The sequence below is a fragment of the Sinocyclocheilus grahami genome, unplaced genomic scaffold, assembly GCF_001515645.1.
Source record: "Sinocyclocheilus grahami isolate Dianchi unplaced genomic scaffold, SAMN03320097.WGS_v1.1 scaffold134.1, whole genome shotgun sequence".
Classification (NCBI taxonomy): domain Eukaryota; kingdom Metazoa; phylum Chordata; class Actinopteri; order Cypriniformes; family Cyprinidae; genus Sinocyclocheilus; species Sinocyclocheilus grahami.
Window position 1 is genome coordinate 2,883,561 of NW_015505313.1, and position 8,750 is coordinate 2,892,310.

General features: G+C 38.8%; 1 protein-coding gene across 1 annotated transcript in view; it reads right to left on the reverse strand.

Moving 5' to 3' along the window:
• The window catches only part of LOC107590918 (estrogen-related receptor gamma-like), a 176,380-nt gene that overhangs the window by 119,088 nt on the left and 48,542 nt on the right, over positions 1 to 8,750 (reverse strand). The window lies entirely within an intron of this gene.

The window sequence follows — 8,750 nt, forward strand, 5'->3', positions numbered from 1 at the left end:
TTATTATTACAATTATTATATTATTGTTGCTTTTGTTAAAATAATCACAAGATTGTCACAAGATGAATATTCAGATTTTTCCCCAGCAGTCTGTTTTATTCAAACAATTATGAACCTTTTTGCATTTAGATACAGAAGAAATTTGCCTGTTGAATATTAAAAACTGGATCTCCATGTCTGCCATGCAAATCAACTGTTCCTGCTCATTCCCAGACGGGAGCTCTTCTCTCCACTTTCCCTAATTGCAGATTCAATTATTAGATTTGTCAGTATTCATATTTTTATGCTTAGATTTTTTTGGGGGGGATCAAACTGTAACACCGTGTGTCCCAACCAGACACGACGCAATCTTTAAAAAGTATATTTTCCTTGTAGTTTCTGTCCCAACCACCCGCGACAGCGACACGTGACAATTAGCGACATGGGATTCTATTTTAGGAACGTTTTTTTTTTCTGTGACATCGCAGCAGGAACAACATACAAAATATGACAGTGATAATATCAGGTAATGATTATGTGCTTTATTCAATGTTAAAAGTGTCTAATGTGAGTTTGAATATTATTTTGCGTTATCTTTATAGCCATAGTGAAAGCAACAATAGATATTTTACCTCAGATCTTGAAAATAAATTAAAGCAAACTTGTACGTTAAAACTGTGAACTCACTGCGAACCAACACGTGTATTCTATAACAAAGATATCACTCACTCACTCACTCACTCACTCACTCACTCAAAAATGTTCAGTCCATTCACATTTGAATCATCTATTTTCCATGTCCACTTTTCTTTTCTACACACGCGCCATGTTTTTGCTGTCACATCGTATCTACACTGGACGCAACAAAGCATTGCAAATCATTTGAACGTTGTGTCAGTACGTTATAAATAGAACGAGTCAGCAGTTTACTGTCGGGGATTTGTCATGTCGCGCCGCATCCAAGACAGCATCACTGATTCGCTCGCATCCGGTGCAGACACGATGTAAGTTAAAGTAGCTTTCTGATGCTGCATTTGAATTTTCATGCCACATTATTTGAAATTAGCGTGGACCAAAATTTTTTCTCTCACGGACCGGATGTGGCCCGCGGGCCGCCTATTGAGGAACCCTGGTTCAAGACATGCATTTTTTTGGCGTTAAATAATGGCGCAAATACCAGTAATTTGATGAGCGAAAACATTAGTAAAACTCGTTGCATGATTCATTTGAATACTCTCCTCCTATACATTTTGCGTCTGAAAGGGAAACTCCTACAAATGCATATTCAAAAAGGTCAGGAGCAAAAGTCTCCACGCATTTTCAGCACTAATTCTTCACTGCGCGTCTTTAGTAAAACCTGACAGTACTATTTAACACCAAAACACGGTTTGTGCTGGCGCAAGCTGTTAGTAAAACTTGCCCTAAGTGTGTAAATTATTGGCCGCTATCATCAACAAACAAAAAAATAATGACTGTTTTAAAAAAAAAAAATTCCTGACAACACCCTGTTTGCCATTGGTCAGGCAATCAGATAGTCCCGCCCCCAAACAATTACCATTGGTAGAGCCAATGTTGCTGTATTCGCACAGGTTGCTTGAACAAATACGTTTTGATGGAGCGACAATGATTAGACTATGAAAAAATCAACTTACTTCTAGTTGTCTTTACATATTAAGATGGGTTAGGAGAAAGTATTTTAACATTTGAAAAAATGACACACTTCATCTTTAAATTTTCCCTATGTTTTCTTGTCAGACTGTTGAGCAGTGGCAATTTTTCTCTTAACCGGGTTGTGCACTCGCTCACTGTTTTATATTTGCTTTGAATAATAAGATGTGCCAGCTGGTGACGCATTCAAAAAGGCAAAAATGCTGCGTAATATGTGCTTCATAATGGATATTCACAAAAAAGTATTAGCATACACGCTGCATGATAATACAATTAAACTTCTCAATAATACAATTGCTTGTTCAGGCTATTACAGTGAATGCTGAACTGGTGCCGTTAGGTTTTATTCAACCACTACAATAGCTCTCAAACAGAGCATAATTATAAAATTGTCAATTTGACATATTCTTCCAAAAAGCCAATAAAGCTTATCTAAACAGTGAAATTGCCACTTCAGATGTAGTCAATTTGTGCAGCCAAAGAACAGCACTGGAGAGCTGTTCTCCATATTCAGACGAGCCAAAACTGTGCGTTATTCCTCTATTCCCTTAATCTCACTCTAATCTGCTGAACTGATAAAGGCCAGACACCTGACTCCATCAAGAGTGTGTTATCAGGGGTGTGAAAGGGCACACAAACACTCACTCATAAAAAAAGCTTGTTTGAATATTACAAAGGGCAGAAAACCCCTGGCTCTATCAGCATGTATCTACATTAATATACTTATTAAGAAGTGAATGAAAGGAAAGACCCCACATTCTGGCTGCAAGCACCCTTTTTATTGAGTCTGCTAATACAGGAAGTGTTTGTTTAAAGAGCATATTATCTTCAATAAAGCATTAGGAAGGAACTAATATTTATGCCTTATCAAAGAGAATTTCCAGGGCTTTTAGCTTTAATTATCGGTAGATCTCTTACGCACAAAGGGCCGATAACAAAGGCGTTTCTTTGCCACATTGTTGTGGAGTGGCAATTAGAATGGAAAGCCTCGGGCCACTCTAACTGCGAGAGAGAGTGTGTGTGTGTACATGTGTGTCTAGGTGGGACGTCAGATTCGTGCAGGCTAACCCATGACCGGTGGAGCTGTTTTATAATTGAGGTCCCTTTGCCTTGAGCACAGCGTTTGTTAGGACCGTATCTGATACTGGGCTTTGAATTAGGCTGACGGTGGAGATGATGAGCTGCAGAAAAGGATGGAGCGCAAGCTGAGGACGTTTAAAAAAAGCATACAGTGTTATACTGACTGAACAGAACATTATATTCCAGCTTTAGTGCTGTACCATGTTCTTTGCATTTCTATATCCAGGACAGAAAGTGGTTCACAAAATGTCACATCACTTTAAAAGCAGAGCAACTGAATGACTGGCCTCCAAGATAGATTTCAGTCAAGACGCACAATATTTTTTTCTTCACTTGGTATGTTCTACTTTTATATAGTTGACTTTTTCTTTCTTTTTTTTTAATGAACGGCAATCGGCAATGAGATTGCTGTGAAAATATTTATTTTTATATATATTAAAATTAAAAACATTTTTTCATCCTCATTTCCAGTCTTATGGTGCAACAAATTATTAAAAGTACATATATTCTATGCAGTCTTAAGTAACATAAAATTGTAAAAGATGAATAAATAAATAATAAACAAACAAACAAATGAATGCTGTTGAAAATTTTTAGTTTGAGCATGTCACATCACAAAACATGTCAATTTCCCCTGGCCCCAAAACAATGACAACTATATGTAGTCTCAATTAATATGAAATCGTGAAAGCTGCAACAATAATAATAATAATAATTTAATTTATAATATAATAATAATAAAAAGTTAATATTAATAATATTAATTTAAATGGTCTAACAATGACACATATTGTTAAAATAATAATAGTAGTAGTAGTAGTAGTAATAATAATAATAATAATAATAATAATAATGAACGATGAATCAACCATTTTATATTTAAATGAATACATATTAAATGGTCTAACAATAACAAACTGTTAAAATGATAACAACAACAACAACAATAATAAAATGATGAAGCAAACATTTACTACATCAACTTATACATCTAACAATGACACAAATTGTTAAAATAATAATATTAATAATAATAAATAAATCATTTTGACTCCAGGAACTTTTATGTAGTCTCAGTTAATAGGAAATAATGAAAGCTGCAATAATAATAATAATAAATCAATAATTGAATACATTAATTTATAAATATTAACGGTCTTACAATAACACATTAATTATAATAATATAAACATAGTAATAATAATGAATCAATAATGTAATACATTAATTAATAAATATTAAATGGTCTTACAATAACACATTAATAATAATAATAATTATTATTATAATAACAACAATAATAATAATAAATGCAATTAACAAATAGTTTTGGTTACAGCATGTCACATTGCAAGACAACTATACAAGGAACAAGGAACTTGTCCCAAAATTATCTCATGTCAACTACTAATTTGATGTCTGTAATGAAGGTACTTTTAGCATATTTAACACATATATTGACTAGATTTTCCTGGAGGAAGATATCAAAGCCTAAACATCTTCCGTAAGTGAGAGAGAAGGGGTGGCCATCTTTATAGCACAGAGACCCATGATGTCATACTGTATGCACCGCCAATAAAACCAAACAGAAAAAGCTGTGGAGAGTATTTCTACAATAAAGTGCCCGCAAATATATGTGAACAGTCCTACGGGCTTTAAAATCTACTAAAGCACCACTGGCTATAAATTGCTGAGGTAAGCTTTAACCTGGCCAACCACCTAGATGAACTTTAAGTGTCCATTATTTGCGACTATGGTAACTTCAAAATGACTAAACCAAGATAAATCACTTTGGTGAAAATAAACTCTTTTTCTCTGCTCCAGCCCTAAGGCATAAAAGTGAAACTAAATGAACCTTTGAAACTGCATCTCAGGGGATAGTCACTATGAGAGAAAAAAATCCCTCTATAAGATTTTTAAGTGCTGCAATTATTGACAAGGACTATATCGCCTACACTTTTTTCTTTTTTCACCCCTTTCCTCCTCTGATCAGGACGGGGAAAAAAAGCACGAAACCCCACGAGACATCAGCAGCTGTCAGGTCCTTTAACAGCTGCTATGAAGTAGTTTACAGCGGAGCATTTGCCACTATCCCCATACCCAGTTAAGAGGCCTTTTTAAAATCTGCTCAACAAAAAACAGCACACACATATACACACAGACACACTATACATTAATCAAGCAGGGCCGAGCTTGCACTCGCCGCAATACATCAATTACCACGCTTTTTAAACAAATTCCGCCTCTACGACAGACACCTTATTAGGACTCGGACTGGAAGTGCAGGAGTACGAGTAAAAGTCTATTAACGCGGACTACGCCGCCGCTATTGTCGGAGGGTCCACAAACAAATTCAAACCCTGCATTACAATTAACAAGAATAGAGCGAACGGATCAAGGGGGAACGGGAGAGAGATGGCAGGCGGTTGAAAATCCTTGTAACGACTTCCAGCTTGCTAATTTCACAAGCTAATAATAAAAAAGGACATTGCTATGCACAGGCCGCCCTCCCTCTACCCCGCTCGCCGCGTCTCACCAGAGAGCTGCTGCCATTGTTCACATGAAAGACAATTAGACCCAGGAACATCAAACCTAAAAATGACAATCTGCTAACCAGCCCTGGGTATTGAAGGCATTCTCCTCTCCATTTTCTGGACTGATAGACAACAATCCTCTGAAGGCCTCTTTTTAGAGAGGAGGAAGAAAAGCAAAAGCTGGGAGGAAAAAAAAACGGGCCCTTCTCACTGATTTATGCATCTCTATTCAGAATTTATTAACCTGACTGCTGCCAATTGAAGCTCTGCCACACTTATAGCCCCGAGCCTCGAATTCCTGACACGTCTAAAGAAATACACCAATAATGGCAGGCACGTATTTCCATACAGAAAAAAAGGAAGGGAAGAAGAAAGAAAGAAGGTGGGCATGACAGAAGGAGTGTGTTCGTGTGTGTATGCGCGTGCGGTTGGGAATAGGGTTGCGTGATTGCAACAAGTCCCCTGATCATCCCTCCTCCTTTTCCGGTTGGACGGTGAGGGTCGGGTTACCAGAGCTCTCAGCGAAGAACCCAAACCACACTGTTGGCTTTTTCCTCCCCTTCCTCTGGAGCATCAGTCATAATAGCTCTTCTACTCATGTCACCAGGGATGCCATAATATTGAACCAGCGACTTCTGCAAAACAAAGAACGCTCTTAACAGACAGCCCTGAGACTGATCAGGGAGCTCGGAGTTTTTTTGCGTCATTGTAAAGGGGGAGACAACGAGAGACCCTCGTTTGCCAAGATGCCACAGGGCCATCCTGAGCCGTCAGATTTAACGTTCGCAGAGGAACCAAACTGGGGCTGGGACAGGCTCACTGGAGGTCCAGGAATAGAGTCGATCAATAGGCTTGACTGAAAGAATGCACATTCTCCAGGGTAAAGATTGAGTGGGGTTGAGATCTGATCCCCGACTGCCGTGAATGGGGCTGGAAACTGGATTCCAACGCAGGGAGATGCTCGAGCTATGCTAAGATGGTGAGGTAATGTGGCAAAGAATAGACACACGGTGGGGAAAAAAATTAAATCGTGGGACTGAAAATACACACTCTTACCAGTTTCGCCATGGCATCAGCCTTCGTGCCATTCACATTGCTTTAGAGATGCCCTACTGTACGCAAGTGTTGACAAAGTGAAGGTACAAAACCAAAGAAAAAACTACAACAAAATGAAATTAGAGCATGATCGATGCCGGTCTCTGATACTAAATCGATAAGTCAGCAACAAATAAACATCCTCAGATCACTGATGAAATGAAACTCTGACTGTCAATAGATTCAATAAATGAATGTCAATAATTTACACTTAATTTTGTAATTTATTTTGCCAATGTGTATTCAGTTTATTTTTAAGAAAAAATATTATTATTATTATTTAGTGCTGTCAAACGATTAATCGCATCCAAAATGCAAACAACTAAATTTAAATCAGCAATAATTAAAAAATGTATCAACTTTCCCCATACAAAAATGTTGATTCTGATGGATGCCATTTGTGCAAAAATATAAGTATTTCATACTTTCCATTGATGATAATTGTATTCCACCAAGGAGTTAAAATAATTATACTTTTGGTAAAGAATCCATCATAACTAGCTAAAGGAATTCATGGGCTAAACTCAGGAACAAGAGCCCTCCGTGGGCTAAATGTGGGTGCTGCAGCCCAATCTTGATGCTGGTCTGGGGCTAGAGCCATCTCTCGACTCTGGTCAGGGGATAGAGCTGATACTGGAGCGAACACAGGGGCTGGAGCTGACACTGGAACGAGCTCTGGGGCTGGAGCCGACACTGGAGCGAGCTTGAAGTGGCCGGCGGGCTTGACTTTGAAGCGGCCAGCGGGCTTGACGTTGAGCCACTTCCATGCCATGGGTGGAAAACGGGAAAACAAAAGACTGTTCAAACGAAAACAAAAACATGGGAGAAGGGGCGCCGCTTACTGTTTGTGGTCCGGTATTCTGTCACGGTCGCTGCTACTGTGGAGGAGTCGAGGAGACGATTGTGGAATTATTAATTCTATTGTGTTTTAGGGTTGAAGGAAATGTCCATAACCTTAATGAAATAGTAGCAATATGATTCAATGTGCCAGTCTTTATTTCAGTTTTGGGTTTGCTATCAACTCAAAGTTGTCACATGCAGTTGCGAATGTTATTACTTCACCTAAATTAGCCTAGAACATGGAGGAGGGAAAACCAAAATTAAAAGCTTACACCACTGTGACAATTACACTCCATAGAAAAGCACAAACACCCTGAGCACGACCACCATTTGATAACTAATTCATTTACTTCCGGGGTTCGCTCATGCCGTTTGGCCTGCATATTGGTTTTTGAGCATCCCGCTTGGATTCTGGATGGAAACCCATATTGATCAGGCCTACAGTCGATGCCCATCAGGAGGAAACAGACTAGGCCATTAGAGTAGCAGTCAATGGCCAGGGCCTGTGAGGGGTAACTTTAGCACAGCCTCAGAGGCACACTGACGAGAATCTAATCCCCCTCTAAGTGCCGCTATGATACTGCCATGCACTTTCTCAAACGCTTCCCATAGCATCGCGTCAGGGATTTTTTTTGGCCGGGCACTGAGAACAGGCATGAAGAGAGTCAAATAAAGCCATCACGCAGCACTATAGGGCCTTTAGGTTGCTATTGCCATTAATCACTAGCGTAGCGGCTAACTACATCATGTCGTTCCATGTAAGTGTGATACAATACTATAGCGGTGTATTACATATGTCGAGTGGCTTGAATCAATCGCAGTGAATACTAAAGGAAGTACAGGCATTGTTTCATTAGGTCAGAAAGACATCGAGAGCTACGTTCCGTTTTTACGATTCTTCTTTCAATAACAAACTCTGACAATAATGCTATCATAAATTTATCCGATTTAGCTCAAATCATGCTTATAAAAATGCTCATGAAAAAGCGATTAGCTGGGTTCCACACAACTTACGAGAGTTTTGTTTATAGGTGCCGTAACCGTAACTTTCGGCACTCTAGTGGTTAATAAACAGAACTGCATGCGCCTTGTGGAAGAAAATCAGATTCCTACCAGAACCAGTCTGAAATAGTCTGAATATAGAAAAACTTATTATAAGTGTACCATAGTGATTCAGGATAAGCCAAAAACACAGTTTGGAAAATAGACTCATGATTAGGGATGCAGTGATTAACCGGTTTCGCAATTAACCGCGCTTTAAAATGTCACGGTTAATTAATCGTAAAGGTTCTGCTAAACCGAGTGTTTCTGTTACACGGAACGGAACTGTTGCAGCTTACGCAAAACTAAAAAAGTTACACTAGAGGTGCACCAGCTTAAAATGACGTGCTTATCAGAGGCATGGAGGCTACTACATGCATTAGATGAACTGACAGAGGGACCAAACAACGAAGCTTTATTTCCACCAGAGAAATGCTTGTCGATAGTGTGGGACCATTTTGGCTACACCAAGAATGACCAGGGTGTCATTTAAATATTGCTGTTAAAAACTGC